Source organism: Paroedura picta, chromosome 1 (assembly GCF_049243985.1).
Source record: "Paroedura picta isolate Pp20150507F chromosome 1, Ppicta_v3.0, whole genome shotgun sequence".
Taxonomy (NCBI): Eukaryota; Metazoa; Chordata; class Lepidosauria; order Squamata; family Gekkonidae; genus Paroedura; species Paroedura picta.
In genome coordinates this window covers 138,993,998-139,011,272 of record NC_135369.1, presented here as the reverse complement: position 1 = coordinate 139,011,272, position 17,275 = coordinate 138,993,998, and positions in this window count along the sequence as shown.

Below are 17,275 nucleotides of genomic sequence, written 5' to 3'. Positions count from 1 at the left end.
CTAAAGTGACTTCTAAATTTCACATGTCATAATACATCTCTTTCCCTGTGTTTTTCCTGAAACTTACCTCTGCACATGAACAAGTTCTGTATACTTTAGATCAGTGGTCCCCAACCCCCGGTCTGGGGACCGGTACCGGGCTATTGATCAGTCAGTACCAGGCCGTGCCTCCTCCTCATCCTTCTCCACAGCTGCTGCCAGCCCTGCCACCGGCTCACCTTTGGTGCTCTCTGGTGGCCACCATGGCTGGGGCTCCCCCTTGGCATGGCACTGCGCAGCTGCTGCTGGAAGTCTGGGCGCTGGTGGGAAAGCAAGTGGAGCAGGGGCTCAGGTGGCAGTGATGTCCCTCGGCAAAAGACTCCCCCCTCCGGGCCTCAGTAAAATTGTCAAGTGTTGACCGGGCCCCAGTGATAAAAAGGTTGGGGGCCACTGCTTTAGATGTTAGAAGAGCGCTCCTCTTTTTTTAGATAGAGTTAAGCAGTTTAGATTAGATTGGAACCTTTTTATTTGCTTTAAAGGTCCTAACAAAGGGAAACAGGCTTCATCTCAGACTATATCCAGGTGGGTTGTATCAGTGATAAGGACTGCTTACACGGAGGCTAACAGAGATTGCCCATTACACATCACAGCACATTCCACTAGGGAACAAGCCACATCTGTAGCCTTCTCTGCTGGCCTCCCAATGCTGGTTGTCTGCAGAGCAGCCCCCTGGTCAATCCCACTGACCTTCATCAAGCACTATTTGATGGATGTTGACTCGGGATTGGATGCTGCAGTAGGCAAAGCGGTGCTACAGACACTCATTCGCTGATGGCGTCCACTCCCTTCTCCTTGGTGAGTGATCTTATTATTCTCCCATGTGGGACTGCACTGAAGCTACGAAGATGAAAACAGGGTTGCACTTTCCTGTAACTGATATTCATTGAGTGGCTTCTGTGAAGTCACACATCCCTCCCTCCTTCCCCACAATGCCCGATGTCTATTATTCGGATGAGCTCATGGCGGCATATAGGAGAATTAAGGGAGGAGTGCTAACCCCTCTCAGCTCATGTGACTTTGGGGCAGGAAAATTCATGCTCTTCCTTTAGGAGGGGAAGGGTAGCACTCCTGGGAGTGTAATAGTTTTTTGAAGAGCTCGCTAACTCCTCTCTGTGGCAGGTCTGCAACATTGCAGATCCCATGTGTGACTGCACAGAAGCCCCTCGATGAACATCAGTTACAGGTAAGTGTAACTCTGTTTTCTGTAAGAATGATGTAGACAAACTAGTTTGAGTTCAGAGAACAGCAATGAAGACAGTTAGGAACATGGAGGTCCCTGTAAGGAAAGGCTGAAGGAACTGGGTATATTTTGCCTCTGGGGGACAAGATAGTACTCTTCAAAAACCTCAAGTTCTGTTATGTATAACAGTTTGAAGAATTGACTGATATTATTCTCTGCAAAAACAGCTGCAGTCTGCAACAATAACTTGTTACTAAATTGGCCGTGTAGCGCATTATCTATTATTGTTGTCATTGAGTTCCACATAGGAAGCAAATAATAATATATAATATGTAGCCAAGTAGGGACAATGGTCATGCAGACAGACCGAGGGTGGGCATTTGGCCATTGATGCAAAAGAGGGCTTCTGCCAGCCAAGAAACTAACCAATCAAAGGAACCTGATCGCTCTCATTAGAGCCAATCACATTGCTCTGCTTAGGGCCAATCGGATTGCTCTGCTTAGAGCCAATCAGAGGGAGCAGCTGGCTGCCTGAAAGGTATAAAAGTGCATGTTTGCCTGTTTTTCTCTGTTCAATATTTGTAGTCTGTTGCTGGAGTTGCTAAATAAAAAGAGCTGTTTTGAAGAGTTAGAGTCTGTGATCAATGAACCCGCAGACTTAAAAGAAAGCATGTCATGAATTTCACCTTGGGAAATAAGGAGGAAAGCCCAAATGCAGAAATGCTGGAGTCGATTTGCAGTATCCAAAGGAAATCTAAAGGGAGACTAAAACAAGATCTGTCTCCTAGACCATTTACGCACTGTAGGTTTCATGCCAGGCTGCAGGCTGGAGTTGCATGGCAAGTTGCCCCACCTCTTACTGCTCCCACACGGGGGAGCATTTGGCACGGTGTGCTTCATCTGCCCCCGATTTGTGCTCCTGCATGGGAGCTGGGGGAGTGAATAAACAGTGCATAAACAGTCCTAATGAGGAAACTGTAAGAGTTCTCACTCTGCTCCAAAATGTATCTTGAATCAACGAGCTACCATACACCTCTTTTTTCTTCCACGCACACACAGACTTGTGCCAGGGAATTGGAGTTCCTTAGGCATGGCAGGAAGGAAGGAGTATTCAGGGGTTGATATTAGCATTTCCTGGGTGCTGCATCAGCCTGCAAATAGGTATTGTCTCTAGAAAGAAGAGCGAAATATCACCAGCTGAATACCCCATAGGCTGAGAATGATGTCACCTAAGAGGTCCAAGCAGCTCCTTGAAAACATGGCATCTAGCTATCCTGTATACACTTCCCTGTGTTCTGCATAAGTGCAGTCACTGCTGGTCATTCCTTGGCAAAACTGACACACACTTGTATATTTCCAGTGCCAAGATGCAATTGCGTAGCAATAGAATAATGGCATGCAGGCAATGTTAACAAAGGGTACTTATGGGCAAACTTCCCCTCATAATGAGGAGGGGTTTCACAGCTAACAACTACAGTTCTCCATCCCTGGCAATAGCTACTGAGGGGTGACTACAATGTGTGTGTCAACTGTAATTCAGGGTCCACTGGATATAAAGAACCTATTTATTTGTTGATTTCAATTTAGTAACTTGTATTTTGCTGTTATATAAAACAAGAACAGTCCACATACTTATGTTTCCCACCATTCTATTTTTCTCTCACACAAAGATGATTAGATGAGTATTTTCCTGGAAAGAGGGGGGGAAACCATGAGAGGGAAAGTCTGCTGTGCTGTTTCATCAGTTTACTTCCTTTCAGAACATCTGGGTTTGGTGCAATGAGTTCTGCTTGACAAACAAAAATACACATAAAATCTGCTTAGAAAAGTAAGGCATGTTGACAGAGCTCTCTTGTAACTGTGTATCTACATCCCTGCTTTGACAGCTACAAAAGATACATAGTTTTAACTTAATAAACAACATGTGGAATATATATATACAACTTTTGATGTTTGTTTGATTAGTCTTGTTAGGTTTTTGTCACATGAGCCAAATTCACTGAGACCTTCTTAACTGACACATCAACACATATAAGGCCAGAATTGGGACAGACATTCCGAACAGTCCAAGGATAGTCAATCTTAGATGGTTTGGTTTACCACAAAGGCAGGTGCCAACTGCCACTTCTGGACTCGAATCAAATCTTAATTCTGTTCATACTCTGATTTTTTTTAAATGTAAATTTGAAGAAAGGAAACCAACTTTTCTGCTGAAAGCAAACCATGCTTAAATACTGTCTGTTTAGTTTAATGTACAACCTATAAATATCATCAGTGAAAAGACAAAAACTGGGTAAAGGTACCAAATATATAAGAAATGAGAAAGTTAAAATATGTATACAATATCCATCAGTAATACAAATACTGAAAGATTTCTTACATGAAATCAATATGCCAGATGTCACCAGCCAATAACCTGTCTAGACAAAAATAGTATGCTTACCAAATATTTCATTAGATCCTATAGAATAAATATTGAAAACAACATACCGTATATACTCGCATATAAGCCGATTCACATATAAGGCAAGGCACCAAATTTTACCATAAAATCTGGACAAATTTATTGACTCGCATATAAACTGAGGGTGGGAAATGCAGCAGCTACTGGTAAATTTACAGGGTGGCCTAAGTGCTTAATCCATGCTCAATCATCACAGGCTCTCCCACCCAGCCTCCCCCTCAACAAATACAGAGGATGAATAGCTGCTGGTTTTTGTACCCTGCTTTTCACTAACTAAAGGAGTCTAAAAGCTGCTTACAATTGCCTTCCCTTCCTCTCTTGATGCCAGACACCCTGAGAGAGCACTGACAGAACTGCTCTGTGAGAACAGTTCTGGCAGGAGAACCAAACAGTGCTCCCCAGGCCAGCAAACCAGAGCAGAACAACAGTACCTGAAGTTGGCAATCTACTACAACAAGTACAAACTAGGAGAATGGACTAATCTAATTACAGCTACAGTGCCTCCTCCAGAACAAAACACTAAAATAAAGAACTGTAAAAATCAACTTTAAAAGAAATACAACCCCAAGAAGAAAAGGCAAACAGTGCTGCCCCTCAGATAAAAAAAGAAACACTAGGAGAAAGAAACAGTAAATCCCAAAGGACCCCCCAAACCCACCCCACCCATAGAAACCAAAATAATAGTTTGGAAGAAGTGATTAGGAAAAGAAGGGAAGAAAAAGATCAGAATCCTTTAGTCTAACTGTTGATGTCCTGCAAGCTGCCAGAGCAATCTCAGCTTTGCAGAAGGCAATGCTATGATTGGCTGGGAGCAACAAGCTCAGCTTTCAAGACCTTTGCAGAAGGCAATGCTATGATTGGCTGGGAGCAACAAGCTCTGCTTGCCTTTGCAAAAGGTAATGCTATGATTGGCTGGCTGGGAACAGGCTGTTATTTCAATTACCCGCGTACAAGCTGAGGAAGGCTTTTTCAGCGTTAAAAACTGTGCTGAAAAACTCAGTTTATACAGAAATACTAGCTTCAAAGCCCGTTCCTAAGAACGGGCCTTGAAAGGGCCCCCTCCCCTGGCCCCTGGCCAGGCAGCATAAGGTGGCTTTGGGCTGCAGCTCGCAGACAGATCAAGTGGGGAGGGGCTAAGCAGCTCATTAGCAGGGCCAACAGAGCTCCTTAGCAGTCCACAACGAGCAGTCAGCAGGCCGAGAGGCCCTTGTCAGCAGGCCCAGCCCAGCAGGCCAAGAGGCCCTTGTTAGCAAGCCCTCCACCATGACCCTTTGCCAGGGCTTCTCCCCTTATCTGCTGCTGGCTCCAGGCACTGAGGCATCTGAGAACAAAGAGGCTAGAGTCCATGGACGGAGGGTGGGAGCTGCAGGGCCAGGGCCAATCAGGGCAAAACTGTCTGCACCATGATTGGCCCTATTCTAACTTGAACAGCCAGACACATCCCACCCCCAAGGCTGTTTCATAAATATATAGAGGAACAACAATGGATAAATGTATATGGTACATCATATCAGAGCAAACAGAATGTCCATTCAATGCAGACACAAATATCTTAGAAGAAGAAATTTTATATCTAGATATGTTTCTGTCAACCAACTGAAGAAAGATAAATATTTCAGGTCATTGATGGACTTTTGAATTGCATGCAAGCCAAACTTGATAATAGATCCTGGATACTGTAGTTTATTATGTTCCATAGCTGTATGTCTCATGAACTTGGTTAAATTCCAATAGTGGGGTGCAATTTCAGTTACAATTTGATTGGCTCCTGAGATCCTGAAGTAGACTTGGACCTATTTCTGATCATGGTGCTACTGTTTTGGTGTTTTGTTTTTTGAAAAGTGATAGCATCCCACACGTGTCATATATTTAATAGCTCAAATACATCAGAAATATTACTTTTCAGTTAGATCTCCACAAAAGGAAAATATATAGTAGGAAACTTTGCCTATTGCAGTCACACTCTTCAATAGATTTTTAGAGGTTTTTAGTTCCAGACCTATAAAAATTCTCATGATAAATCTATAAATGAATCCCAAATACATCATAAAAATTTCAGTACCAATAAAAGAGAGCAGGAATTGTTGAATCTATGACTAAACCTATATCGGAGCAGCCAATTTTTTTAAAAAAGATAATTTAAAATCGAATATCCAAAGTTTAAACCTCTTTAAATAACAAATGTGTTTAATTCAAAAGGGAAATTCTCCAACATTATTTGGACACTGGAGACAAGGGCATGATATACTTTATACCCTATGAACTTTTGGGTGTTAAGAATGACAGAATCATTACTCCATGATGGAGTGGGCTTTTGTTGATGGCTACATTGGCCCATCTCCAATTCTCCTGTCCTTCATCATCCATTTCTTATAATAGCCATTGAAACTTTCTAGAATCCTCCTTTTCACCTCTAATGCATGATAAAAATCAAAGTTCTTCTCAGGTGCTGGGCATGAATTCCAAAGCCTACTACAAGCCATGCAGCCAGAAAACTGAACAAAAATGTAACTGTAAATCTTAAGCAAATCCTTCCCATTTTGCATGATCACCTTCTTTGTTTGTGTTTGAGAGGGGGAAGGGACCAGGGAGGAGGTCAGGGAAGCGAGAGGTAAGGGTGCCGAGGGCAGGGGAGAATGGGGCAATGGAGTTTCTGTCTGTGTGTGGGGGGGGGGGAGGGACCAGAGGGGAGATCAGAAAAGCAAGAGGTAAGGAGGCAATAGCAGGGGGGAATGGGGAGGAGTTTGTATGTGAGTGTGTGTGAGAGAGGGGGAGAAATGTGTTCCAGAGCAGGGATGTGTTCCACATACTTTGTGAGAGTCAGGCTATCACTATTTTCTTTGTTGCATGCCTTGGATCTCCTTGCTCTGCTATCATATGGGACAGCCAGTTTGCTTGTTGACTACATTTAGACCTGCACCTACACCAGCCCTTCCTTCTCTCCAGGGCCCATACTGCACATGCTAGATAATGCAGTTTCAAAGCACCTAGAAGTAGATTTTCCAGTTCTGCACAGGAGAACCCAGCCTCGAAAGCACATTGAAGTGCATTATCCAATATGTGCGAAATGGGTTCTGGGCAAAACAGGAAAATTTACTTATAAAGTGCATTGAAAGTACACTATCCAACGTGGGTGGAATGGGCCCAGGGACATGCTGGTGTGGGAAGGAATATACATCTTTCATGTAAAGGAAGGGGACATCCAACTGCAGTAGGAATTGAGCTTGGCACTTCAGCAATGATTAGATATGGACCTCTATTTAGAGTATTTTATAATACACAAAACCAAGTTTTTCACGCTCTGCTATGTATATTCAGCATGTGGCTGCAGCCCAAATCTCTCAGAATATGCCCTGCTGTCCTGACAGTGCAATCCAGAATAAGTGGATAAGATGACACTAGTCTACTATAAAACTTTCAGATTCATCAGGGAAAAACGGGAGGGGGGGGATTTTAAACATGGCTACATGTTTTGCCAATAGGTTTCATCAGGGGAATCTATAATATATAATAGCATTGAGTTTACATAAAATATATCAATATTATTTTAAAAATTAAAAGCCAGGACTTAAATGATCATACAACCCATTAGAGTTTATTCTGTCCTTGAGATTGCATGAGAACATGAAACTCCTTATCAATGAATAGGGATCTTTTGGAAATTTAACTGTCATCCTTATCTATTGTTCCTCTTAATATCTGTGAAACAGCCCTGAGGGTAGAGCGTGTCCTGGCTGTCTCCTGCCCTCCTTCCCTGGTCGCTAGTCACTTTGCTCTCAGACTCCTGAGAGAGAGACACAGAAACACAGAGAGCCCTGCCAAACCATAAACGACCCCTGATTATGACCCCTCTGGCTCCTGCTGTGTGTGTGTGTATGTGTGTGTGTGTGTGTGAGAGAGAGAGAGAGGTCTGTGCCTGCCAGTGTCCCCTGGGTCCTAGCACCCATTGGAATACTGGTTGCAATGGGCTTTCTTGTTAATAAATATATATTTTATCTGACTTTACACCTTCAGCCTTGGCCCTGTTTTTAATCCCAGGTGTTTGATATGACATCTAGGTCCCCGGAATCACATCATAACTGTATTCATCAGGGATGGCAGCTGTTTCCATATTTTTGGGGGTAGGAAAGCTTCTAAAACTCAGAGCAATAGATGTTTCATGTTCTGTTGGTCTTTCCTGGAATACTGGAATTCAGTGAGTTAACCAACATTATTACCGACATTCAACAAAATGCTGTTTAAATAAATTAAACAAATGACATCTCAGAGGCTAAAGAAAAAAATACAGTTCAATGTTCTCATGAATTTGATCCAAGCAATTATGCATTTGTTTGTTTGTTTTAAATGGTTGCATCTGAAAGTTTCAAATTGATTTCTTAATCCCCATACCCCCTAAGCAGTCAAATCCTAGAGATGCTATGGTTGTTCAAAGAGTACATAGCTCTTGAAAAGACATTAACTCTTTGCAAAGTGGGTTTTTAAGACCAAATGATTACTCATTACTGATTGCTCTGGTATACAGGATCAGTTAGTTCAGTACTGAAACAATACTATATACTCAGTCAGTAATTTGTGTAATAAAAGCAGGAAAAATTAACCCTATGACAAATCTCAAGGTAAAAAGTAATCTGGATCCTTCAACAACTTTATTAATTTGTTTGTTTGTATACCACCCTCCCTGGAGGCTCAGGGTGGTTTACATGGAACATAAGAACAGTGCATGAAACAGTATAACATATGAATAACAATACAATAATATTAATAACTAATAGTTGTAACCATATAACAATATAACAGTATAAACAATATAAACAATGCAACAGTGCAAACAGGTCCGGAGTATTCCGGTGGAGTTCTGAGAGGGAGGGGGGGAGCAGGGGATCTTCATTCACTGTTGGTTATGTCTGGTATCAACCAAATGCCTGGCGGAAGAGCTCCTTTTTGCAGGCCCTGTGGAACTGTTTAAGCTTCGTCAGGGCCCTGATCTCCTCCAGGAGCTCGTTCCACCAGGTGGGGGCCAGAACAGAGAATGCTCTGGCCCTGGTCGAGAGCAGGGCCAGGGACCATTAGCCGGTTGGTAGCAGTGGAGCGCAGAGCTCTTTTGGGGGCATAGGCAGGGTGGTGGTCCCTCAGGTACACTGGGCCCTGACCGTGTATGGCCTTGAAGGTAATTACCAGAACCTTTAGTCTGATCCTGAATTCAATTGGCAGCCATTGCATTTGGTGGAGAATGGGCCAGATGTGGGACCTCCATGGTGTTGCTGTGAGGATCCTGGCCGCTGCATTTTGAACCAGCTGCAGTTTTTGGTTCCTGGCTAAGGGCAGGCCTGCGTACAGTGAGTTACAAAAGTCCAGTTTAGAGGTGACCGTCGCATGGATCACTGTGGCTAGGTGTTCCGGGGCCAGGTAGGGCACTAGTAGCTTGGCTTGGCAGAGGTGGTAGAATGCCAGCCATGTTACCTTTGTGATCTGGGCTTCCATTGAGAGGAAAGCGTCCAGAATCACACCTAGATTCCTGGCGGAGTGAGCCGTAGAGAGCTGCACACCATCCAGGGCAGGCAGATGTGCTTCCTCACATGGGCCCTTCCTACCCAGCCACAAGACCTCCATCTTTAAAGGGTTGAGCTTCAGATGACTCTGCTTGAGCCATCTCATCACTGCTTCCAGGCAGCTGGCTAATGCTTCTGGGGGAAAGTCAAGATGGCCATCCATCAGGAGGAAGAGCTCCTTTGCATATTTATTCGGGAATTTACCTTGTAGCCTATCCCATTTCAAACATGTTGTAGGGAATACAACTCTCTCTCCCACAAAAATCCTGATGAACCCTCTCCTGATTCATCAGCCACTTGTCAATGACCAGAACTAAATCAGCTCTTTTCTCCTACCAACTTTGTGTAATTTATCTGCACCATTCTACTTTCCTCCAAATATCCAGTCTGCTTCCACTGACCACTCCTTTCCTTGTATTTCAGTTCTATTTTGAGAATTGACCTTCCACAAAGACACACATACATCACAACTGGCAGCCCCAGGATCATAAGCCCCACTATACTATGGAAGTCACTGGGTGACCTTGGGCCAGTCACTTTCTCAGCCTAATATGCCCTGCACATTTGTTGTGAGAACAAAAACACAAGTGGGAAGGACAATGCTTTTAAATTGCTTAGGGTCCCCACTTGAGAACAAAAGCAAGGTACAGATACCTGGGGCGGGGAATTATGAAACAAAACAAAACCTGATTGAGTCTTGGTTTGGTTTGCCTTCCATGGCCCTCCTCCCTGTTTGTGTGTCTATGTATTTTTATGTTTCAATTCTTTTAAAATATTTTATATATTTTAATCTCTATATATTTTAATCTATATTGATTATATGTGAATTTGGAGACCCTAAACTGTATGAAAAGGCAGTGAATTAATTTGTTAAACAAAATAAAGTAGTGCTTTAAGAAGCTGTACCAAGACAGAATAACCTGTGCTTAGATTTCTTTTTCAGTGGAGGAGCTTGATTCCTTCTAAAACCTATAGGTATAAATATATAAAGAAACTGCCTAGATAAGTGGTAGAGCTACTGGAACTGTGAGTTTATGAGGGCACATGTTTAACAACCAAAACAAAAATTTGGAATTTTATACCCAATTTTCAGTTCAAACTGCAAAATGGACCAAGAAAACAATTGCTAATGAAATGAAACAACAAAGCACATGTTCTCATGAGCATTGTTTTTGCTTCCACCCCAGCAGTGGCAAATCTTTGTTGTCTAGGAGAAGTGTAGCCCAGAAAAGGAAATTGCTTGACTGGAGTCCAATTGAACCTTAGAAACCAAAAAGAGTTTTGGGATATTGTCAGAAACCCCAAGTATTTCTGCCATGATTTTATTCTGCTCTTTGCCAGTGTATTTAGTTAGCTTGGCCTTTGTGCCCTGATGTAGCACAGATGTTCCTGCTTGACACTCCAAGGTTGACCTCCTGCCATTCTATTTTATGCCTTTCACCCTCCTAACACATTCCTCACCTCCCTCTTCATAGCAGTCTGTAGTTTACCACACTGCCCTACTCCTTGAAGTCCAAATGGTTATCTCCATGTTTTGACTCCTTTGAACCATTCCTGGTTAGAGTTCCCAAGGAAGGGGGGGGGGTAAGCCCCTATATTGTTCACCTATGCTTTGTGAACCAGTTCTGACTATGTCTTCAACGTGGATGCTTGCATTTTTTAAATAAAGAAACTTTATTTCCACAAGTTTACTTATTTAGAAACCATTTATTATTTATTTATTATAAGAAACTATCTTGTTCTAGAATTTTCAGACATTTGTTCATTGCTTTCATTCCTTATTCTGGATCTTCACAAAACAAAACAAAGAGAACAGTTAGGCATAAGGCAGATGGTCTCCTGCCCTTCATGACTTCTAGGCCCAACTCCAGTTCTCCTCCGGTGTAGTGATGGCCATCCAAATTAGATTCTTACCAACCTTCTCCTGCTCATTTTCCCGCTGCAGTTCAAGACTGTGAATTGCCTTGTGGCCAGCCAGCTAGGATTCCTTTGTTTCTTGGCAGCACCCCAGGTAGAAGGGAATTTTAAAGCAGTTAATGAGGCACTTTCCAAGTCCCTGGAATGTTTCTTCAGCTGTGGGTTATAGTAGACTCTTGGGGTGTGGTGAGAGGTTCTGGTTGACAGAAGGGTGTGAGTATCTAACCAAGAGTGTGGTAAAGGGGACTGGAATGGATGACCAAAAAGGAGGACAGGAGTCTCTGTTAAAAGTTGCAGACTGTTACAGCTTGATCATAATGTGCCCTGTAAACCACACCTTGATGGAAACTGCAGTGTGAGGGTGTTGATTCTACAGCTGATGGGTATAGTTTAAATTTTTGATTTTATTATGCATGGTTTAATTTGTTAGCCACTTTGGTAGCCCTTGTGGATTAAGAAAACTGGGATATAAAATTTGTAAGTACATAAATACACACTTTTTAAAAAAATCCACAACCCTAAATGTATATTTCTCTGTCTCACTCCCACCTTTTTTTTCAAGCTGCTGTTCAACTCTGCTACCCTCTTAAACCTCTAGCCCAGTTTTCCCTTGGTCAAGTTCAGCCTTTCTGAGCTTTTTACTGTTAAACAACCCGAGAAACATTCCTCAGGTTTTGAGAAACCCCAGAAATGTCATGATCATGTAGAATATGATTGGGAAGCATAGATATGCACATGCTCACCAAGGGCCCCAATGCTTCCCCTTCCTTTCAGCCCCAACACTGTCCATTTTGGGAAGGGAGACAGGTTGACATTACCATAAATTTATAATCCAATAACTGTTTAACAAGTATATGTGTGTGTATAGTAATTTATCCCCTACTTTGCCTTTCTCTTTCCCTTCAACTTTCCCTCCTTCTTATCCCTCCACAAGGTCAGGTGACCATCCCCACTGCATTCCACTATTATCCCCACCCCATTGCTCCACACCACTCCTCTCCCTCCCCCAAATATCCTTTCCACTGCACTTTACCTTACTGTCTCCATATCATGCGTCCACTCCCATCACTTCATTATCATCCTCTCTACAGCTTTCCTTTATCCTCTTCTCTTGAAGCCTTCTTCTGTCTTCCCACACACCCTGTTAACAATTCACCTGTCATATCCTTTCCTATCATCCCCTTTTCTTTCCTGGTCTTTCCAGTGCACCTCATCCTTCCACAACTTCCTTTTAACTTTCTGCTTAGCCTGCCCCTATCCTACTATCTATTCCTCAGTTGCTGACAGAACCCTCAGTTCTCTTATTCCAAGCCGCAGGTTTTGCCACCCAGCTCATTCCCTCCACTTTCCTTCCATCCTTCTCACTACCTTCCTCCCCAAACTCATGATTACACTTTAACTGTGACTTTTCATTACTTCACCTCCCCCCCCCTTCATCCTTCACCCACACTCAGAACATCCCCCCCTCCTGGCAATTATGTATCATTCCTTCCTCACAGAGAAATCCTATTCCCTCCACTGTCTAGCGCCTACCTTTCTTCACATAGCCTTTCACACATGTTCTTGCCTTTCCTGCCTCATCTCAGGTATACCACAGGAGCAGCAGAATTAAAGAAATTATGATGGAGTTACTATTGCTATAATTTCTGATTACTTCTTTCTCTCACTTTTGATCAAATAGGTTATGAAATTACTTCAAAAATCTGTCTAGCAAACATAAGAAATGAATGTTCATATCATGAACAAAGAGCTCTATGCTCTGCCACCACCAACCAGCTAATGGTCTCTGGCCATAAAGAAGCCCACCTGGCCTTGACCAGGGCCAGAGCATTTTCTGTCCTGGCTCCCACCTGGTGGAATGAGCTCCTGGAGGAGCTAAAACAGTTCTGCAGGTTCTGCAAAAGGGAGCTCTTCTGCCAGGCATTTGGTTGAGGTCAGGCATAACCAACAACATCTGGGGGGCCTGCTCCCTCCCTCCCAGAACTCCATCAGTGCGCTCCGCTTCTGGACCTGTTTGCACTGTTGCCCTGTTAGCATGATTTGCACTGTTACAATTATCAGTATTACCATTAATGTTATGGTTATTTATATGTTATGGATTGTTTCTTGTATTGTTTATACGTTTTATGTAAACTGCCCTGAGCCTCCGGGGAGGACGGTATATAAATATAATATAATAAAATAAAATAAAATAAATCAATGATTTAATGGTTCCATCATATTCAGCGGTCTTAAAAACTCTAGCCTAACATTCATTCATTTTCAGACTATGAATGTGATATTTATGTCTTGAAATATGCCAATACTTAGATGGAAACTTTCTATGTGTCTCATTCCTGGAACCACATTATTGGCTATCACTGATGCAATTCATATGTCTATTTGTTCATTTCAACAATTTTCATGGTTGACAATACTTTTAAAAGAATTACGATCCATGTGTGTGAATTAGGTAGCTTGTAAGAAGGGAGACCTTGCCAGCAGTATTTTAAAATTGCCTTTAAACACTCTGTCAAAAGTTTGTCAAGAAACAGAATGACCAAGAAAAATCTCTGGGAAGCCCAAAGCAGGGAATAAGAGGAGAAAGAAGCATCGTTGTTTAGGGAGAATGACATCTCTTTATATTCTTCAAATTCAGATGAAATCGCCAAAGAGATTACATATACTTCTAAACTAAAAATACTATTCCGCAAAACAGGAACATAATTCAAATATGAATACTGGGCACAGCAGGAAGTTGTGCCAACTTGCTGTTCTAGCAGTAAGGGGGAAATTATACTCACACAATACCAAAAAGCTTAAAATACACATTAAAATTATTTTGGCATAACATATAATTCAATGGCAAAGAAGAAAGGAACCTATGGCACTAGGGACTTCCAGCCAAAGTCAAGCAGTTTTAAAATCTTTAAATACATTTGTGTGGGGGAGATGACAGTTCCTTTATATGAATTATGGAACCACATTTGAATCCCAAAATATCAGGCATTCAAAGTGGGAGAGCGTATAATTTCATATTAGTCTAATTTTGGAGCTTCACAAACATTAGATGAGAAACAGGATGGTATATCTTTTATCTACCTATTATGAATACATATGTATGTTAAGCAATATTTTCCAGTGAAAGAACAACAGAATATTTACCTATTCCAAATAGACCATACAACAGAGTTAATTTAATTTCGAACCCATGCTTAAACAATAATTCAAAATAAAAGGATGACTGACCGAGCCCTTTAGAAGTCATCATCCCAAGATTTTAAGAACCATCCCTCTATGGCTAATGAACAACTAGACTGTTTCCACACAAGAAATATACCACTGGGCAGCCTCTGATTGCTGGCGGGTGTTAGAGCCCCTCCACATGATATCACCTGCATCCCGAGGCTGTCCAGGGGATGGTTCGTGTTTTTCCAAGGTTCGCCTCGGGATGAGGGAAATTGCAAAAGTGGATTTGCCACTTTATCACCGTTTATGCATTGGGAACTTCACTGCCCCAGCTCCCATGCAGGAGCACCAATTGGAGGCAGATGAGGTGCACGGGGCCAAATGCTCCCCCGTCTGGGTACAGGAAGAGGTGGGGCAACCTGCCATAAATAAAACTCCAGCCTGCAGCCCAGTATGAAACCTCTAGAACATAAATGGTCTATATCTCGCATCTCATGAGTAACCAGTAAGCAACCAGAGGCAAGCCTGTATGGAGGGGAAAGGCATGATAGTCTCTTTAGTATTGTCCCACCCTTGTACCTCCCCTCTCCATTTCCAGTTTTGAGTATTTTTTTTTAATGGCATAGTCTGCATTGCAGTGCCACTGCAAAGCTCCATTTTCAAAGGTAAAATAAAATCTTCTGCGAAGTGTCCACTGTCTTTTTGGGATCAGGCAGGCAAAACACAGACCCTTTTCTATTTTCTGGAGGTGGGGAATGAGATGGGGGGGGGGCTTGATCGATTAGCCTTCTCCCGATCATACAGGGTCTGAACACCTTATTTTAAAGCCAACCATTTAAACAAAATGTCTTTTTTGGGCTTCAGTTACCAGCCTTCTCACAACTCATGCAAGCAAAAACAGACCTGTTTATGTTTTCTGGAGGTGGGAAATGAGCTGGGAAAGGGGGTGGGGGTGACTGAGCAGCCTTCTCCTGATCATACAGGGGTCTGAGCACTTTGTTTTTAAGCCAACCATTTATACAAAATGACTTTTTGTGCTCCAGGGACCATGTCTAGCATCTCAGAAATCCACCCAAAAATAAAGTCCAAAAGAACATGGATCCCAAAAAGAGATGTAAATACTGTATCATTCTGGTGTTTCTCCATAGCAATGCAGTAGTGTTGATTTTTATTACAATGCATCTGTGTTGTGGCACTACTACATAGCAACACAGAAGTGCCTTTTTTAAAATAATAATTTTGGGACTCAGCAGGGCAAGAAAGTTTCAGTCCACAAGAGAAATGCTGTGCTGTGATTGGTGGCTTGCTGTGATTGACAAATCAAGGAGTATGTCATGCCTCCGCTGCCACCACCTGTGTCCCAGGTGTTGCCACAGCAACCAGGGCCTGCAGCTGAGCCAGCTATGGCAGAAGAGAGAGGGGCCTCTGAATGTGCAGCAGGGGAAGGTAGCACAAGTCAGTCAGGGTCTTCCCAAGAAGCATCTTTGGGGCATCCGCAGATGCATTCCAGCACTGACAGTTCGCCTGAGAAACGCAGGTGAAGCAGAAGGGTGGTGTTTGCTGAACGCCGAAGGAGCCAGAGACTGCAGGCATGTTGTCAAAGTAGATGGGGCTCAGCTGGGATAGCTCCTGGGGAGGATGAGTGAGTCCTCCCCACAGGTGCAGCCAATTAGCTGGGCTGCTTTTAGGAGAGACAGCAGCAGCTCTTGGGTGTGGGTGCAATTTGTGCAGAAACCCTCCTGGCTGGCTTCCTTGGTCTGCGAACGTCTGACTCCCATCGGCTTCCCTGACTCCTGGCAAACGGCTTTTGACTACGCATCTGGTAATTGGACTGGCTTTGTTGAATATATGCTTGTTTGGACTCTGACCTTGGCTTTTCCTCGACTACTCTTTGCCTTGCCCTTAACTCTGCTTGCTTTGATTCCTAATGACTTGGATTGGACTTTGACTTTACTCTGGTGTTGACTCCGGCTAAGCTCCGCAGCCCAGGTACCTCCTGCCCCTGGGTGTGGCCAGCTAGGGCAGCATAGAGTATGGGAGGGGGGTGAGAGAAGTTCGGTTTGTTTTCCCTTGCAGCCTTGTCAGGAGGGAAAAAGCCACAAAGGGGCAGAGGGAAAACAAGGGAGGGGTCTCCCATGAGGAGGGCTGCAAATGTGAGGTTTACCATCCCGCATTTGCAAGCAAGAGGCCACGCGTGTTTTACCCCTCCACATGGAAATGGTCCTACTATTTGCTTCCATACATCTTGTAAGCTTTTCCAACCCCCGTGAGAGTTGAAACACACATGGAACTGGAGAAAAAGAGATGTGATTGAGCACAAGGCATTTCAAACAATTTCAGAAAGCACAGAATCTGAAAGAGATTTACTTCACAAACTGTGATAAATTTCTCTATATTCCTAACTTTGTCCTTATTCCAATGGAAAGCTGCATCTTAGTCCTTTGTTTATGTTCAATTAGAATAATTTCCAGACCACATATGCTTTTTTTAAAAAAAAACATTTTGCACAATGCTCTGACAATGGAAAACAAGATTAAGATCATGGCTTCAATAAACAAAGGTCACATTATACTGTGCAGTCTGACCCATAGCCCAGTTAAGCTGAAGCACTTGGGTTGTGATCCTGTGCAGCTATAGTGATGGCCCAGAAGGGGAAAATAATACCGTTTTTATTATGGCCCTCACCCAACAACAAATATTTTTTTATACATAGGAATCAGTATGCAATCCTAAAATGGCTAATCCTGATCGCCACCTCCCTAAATTGTCAAAGTACTGAAGCACTGTTCAGATATTTCCTTTTGAATCCTTCCATTCTAGTCAGCAATATCACCTCCCATTTTAAGAAAACCTGTCAGCATGGTCTAGTTGCTATGAATGCATACTGTGTACTTCACACAGATTGGACATTCCAGCTACATTCACTAAGAAATGCTTCTTTTAAAGAGTTTTTTTTTA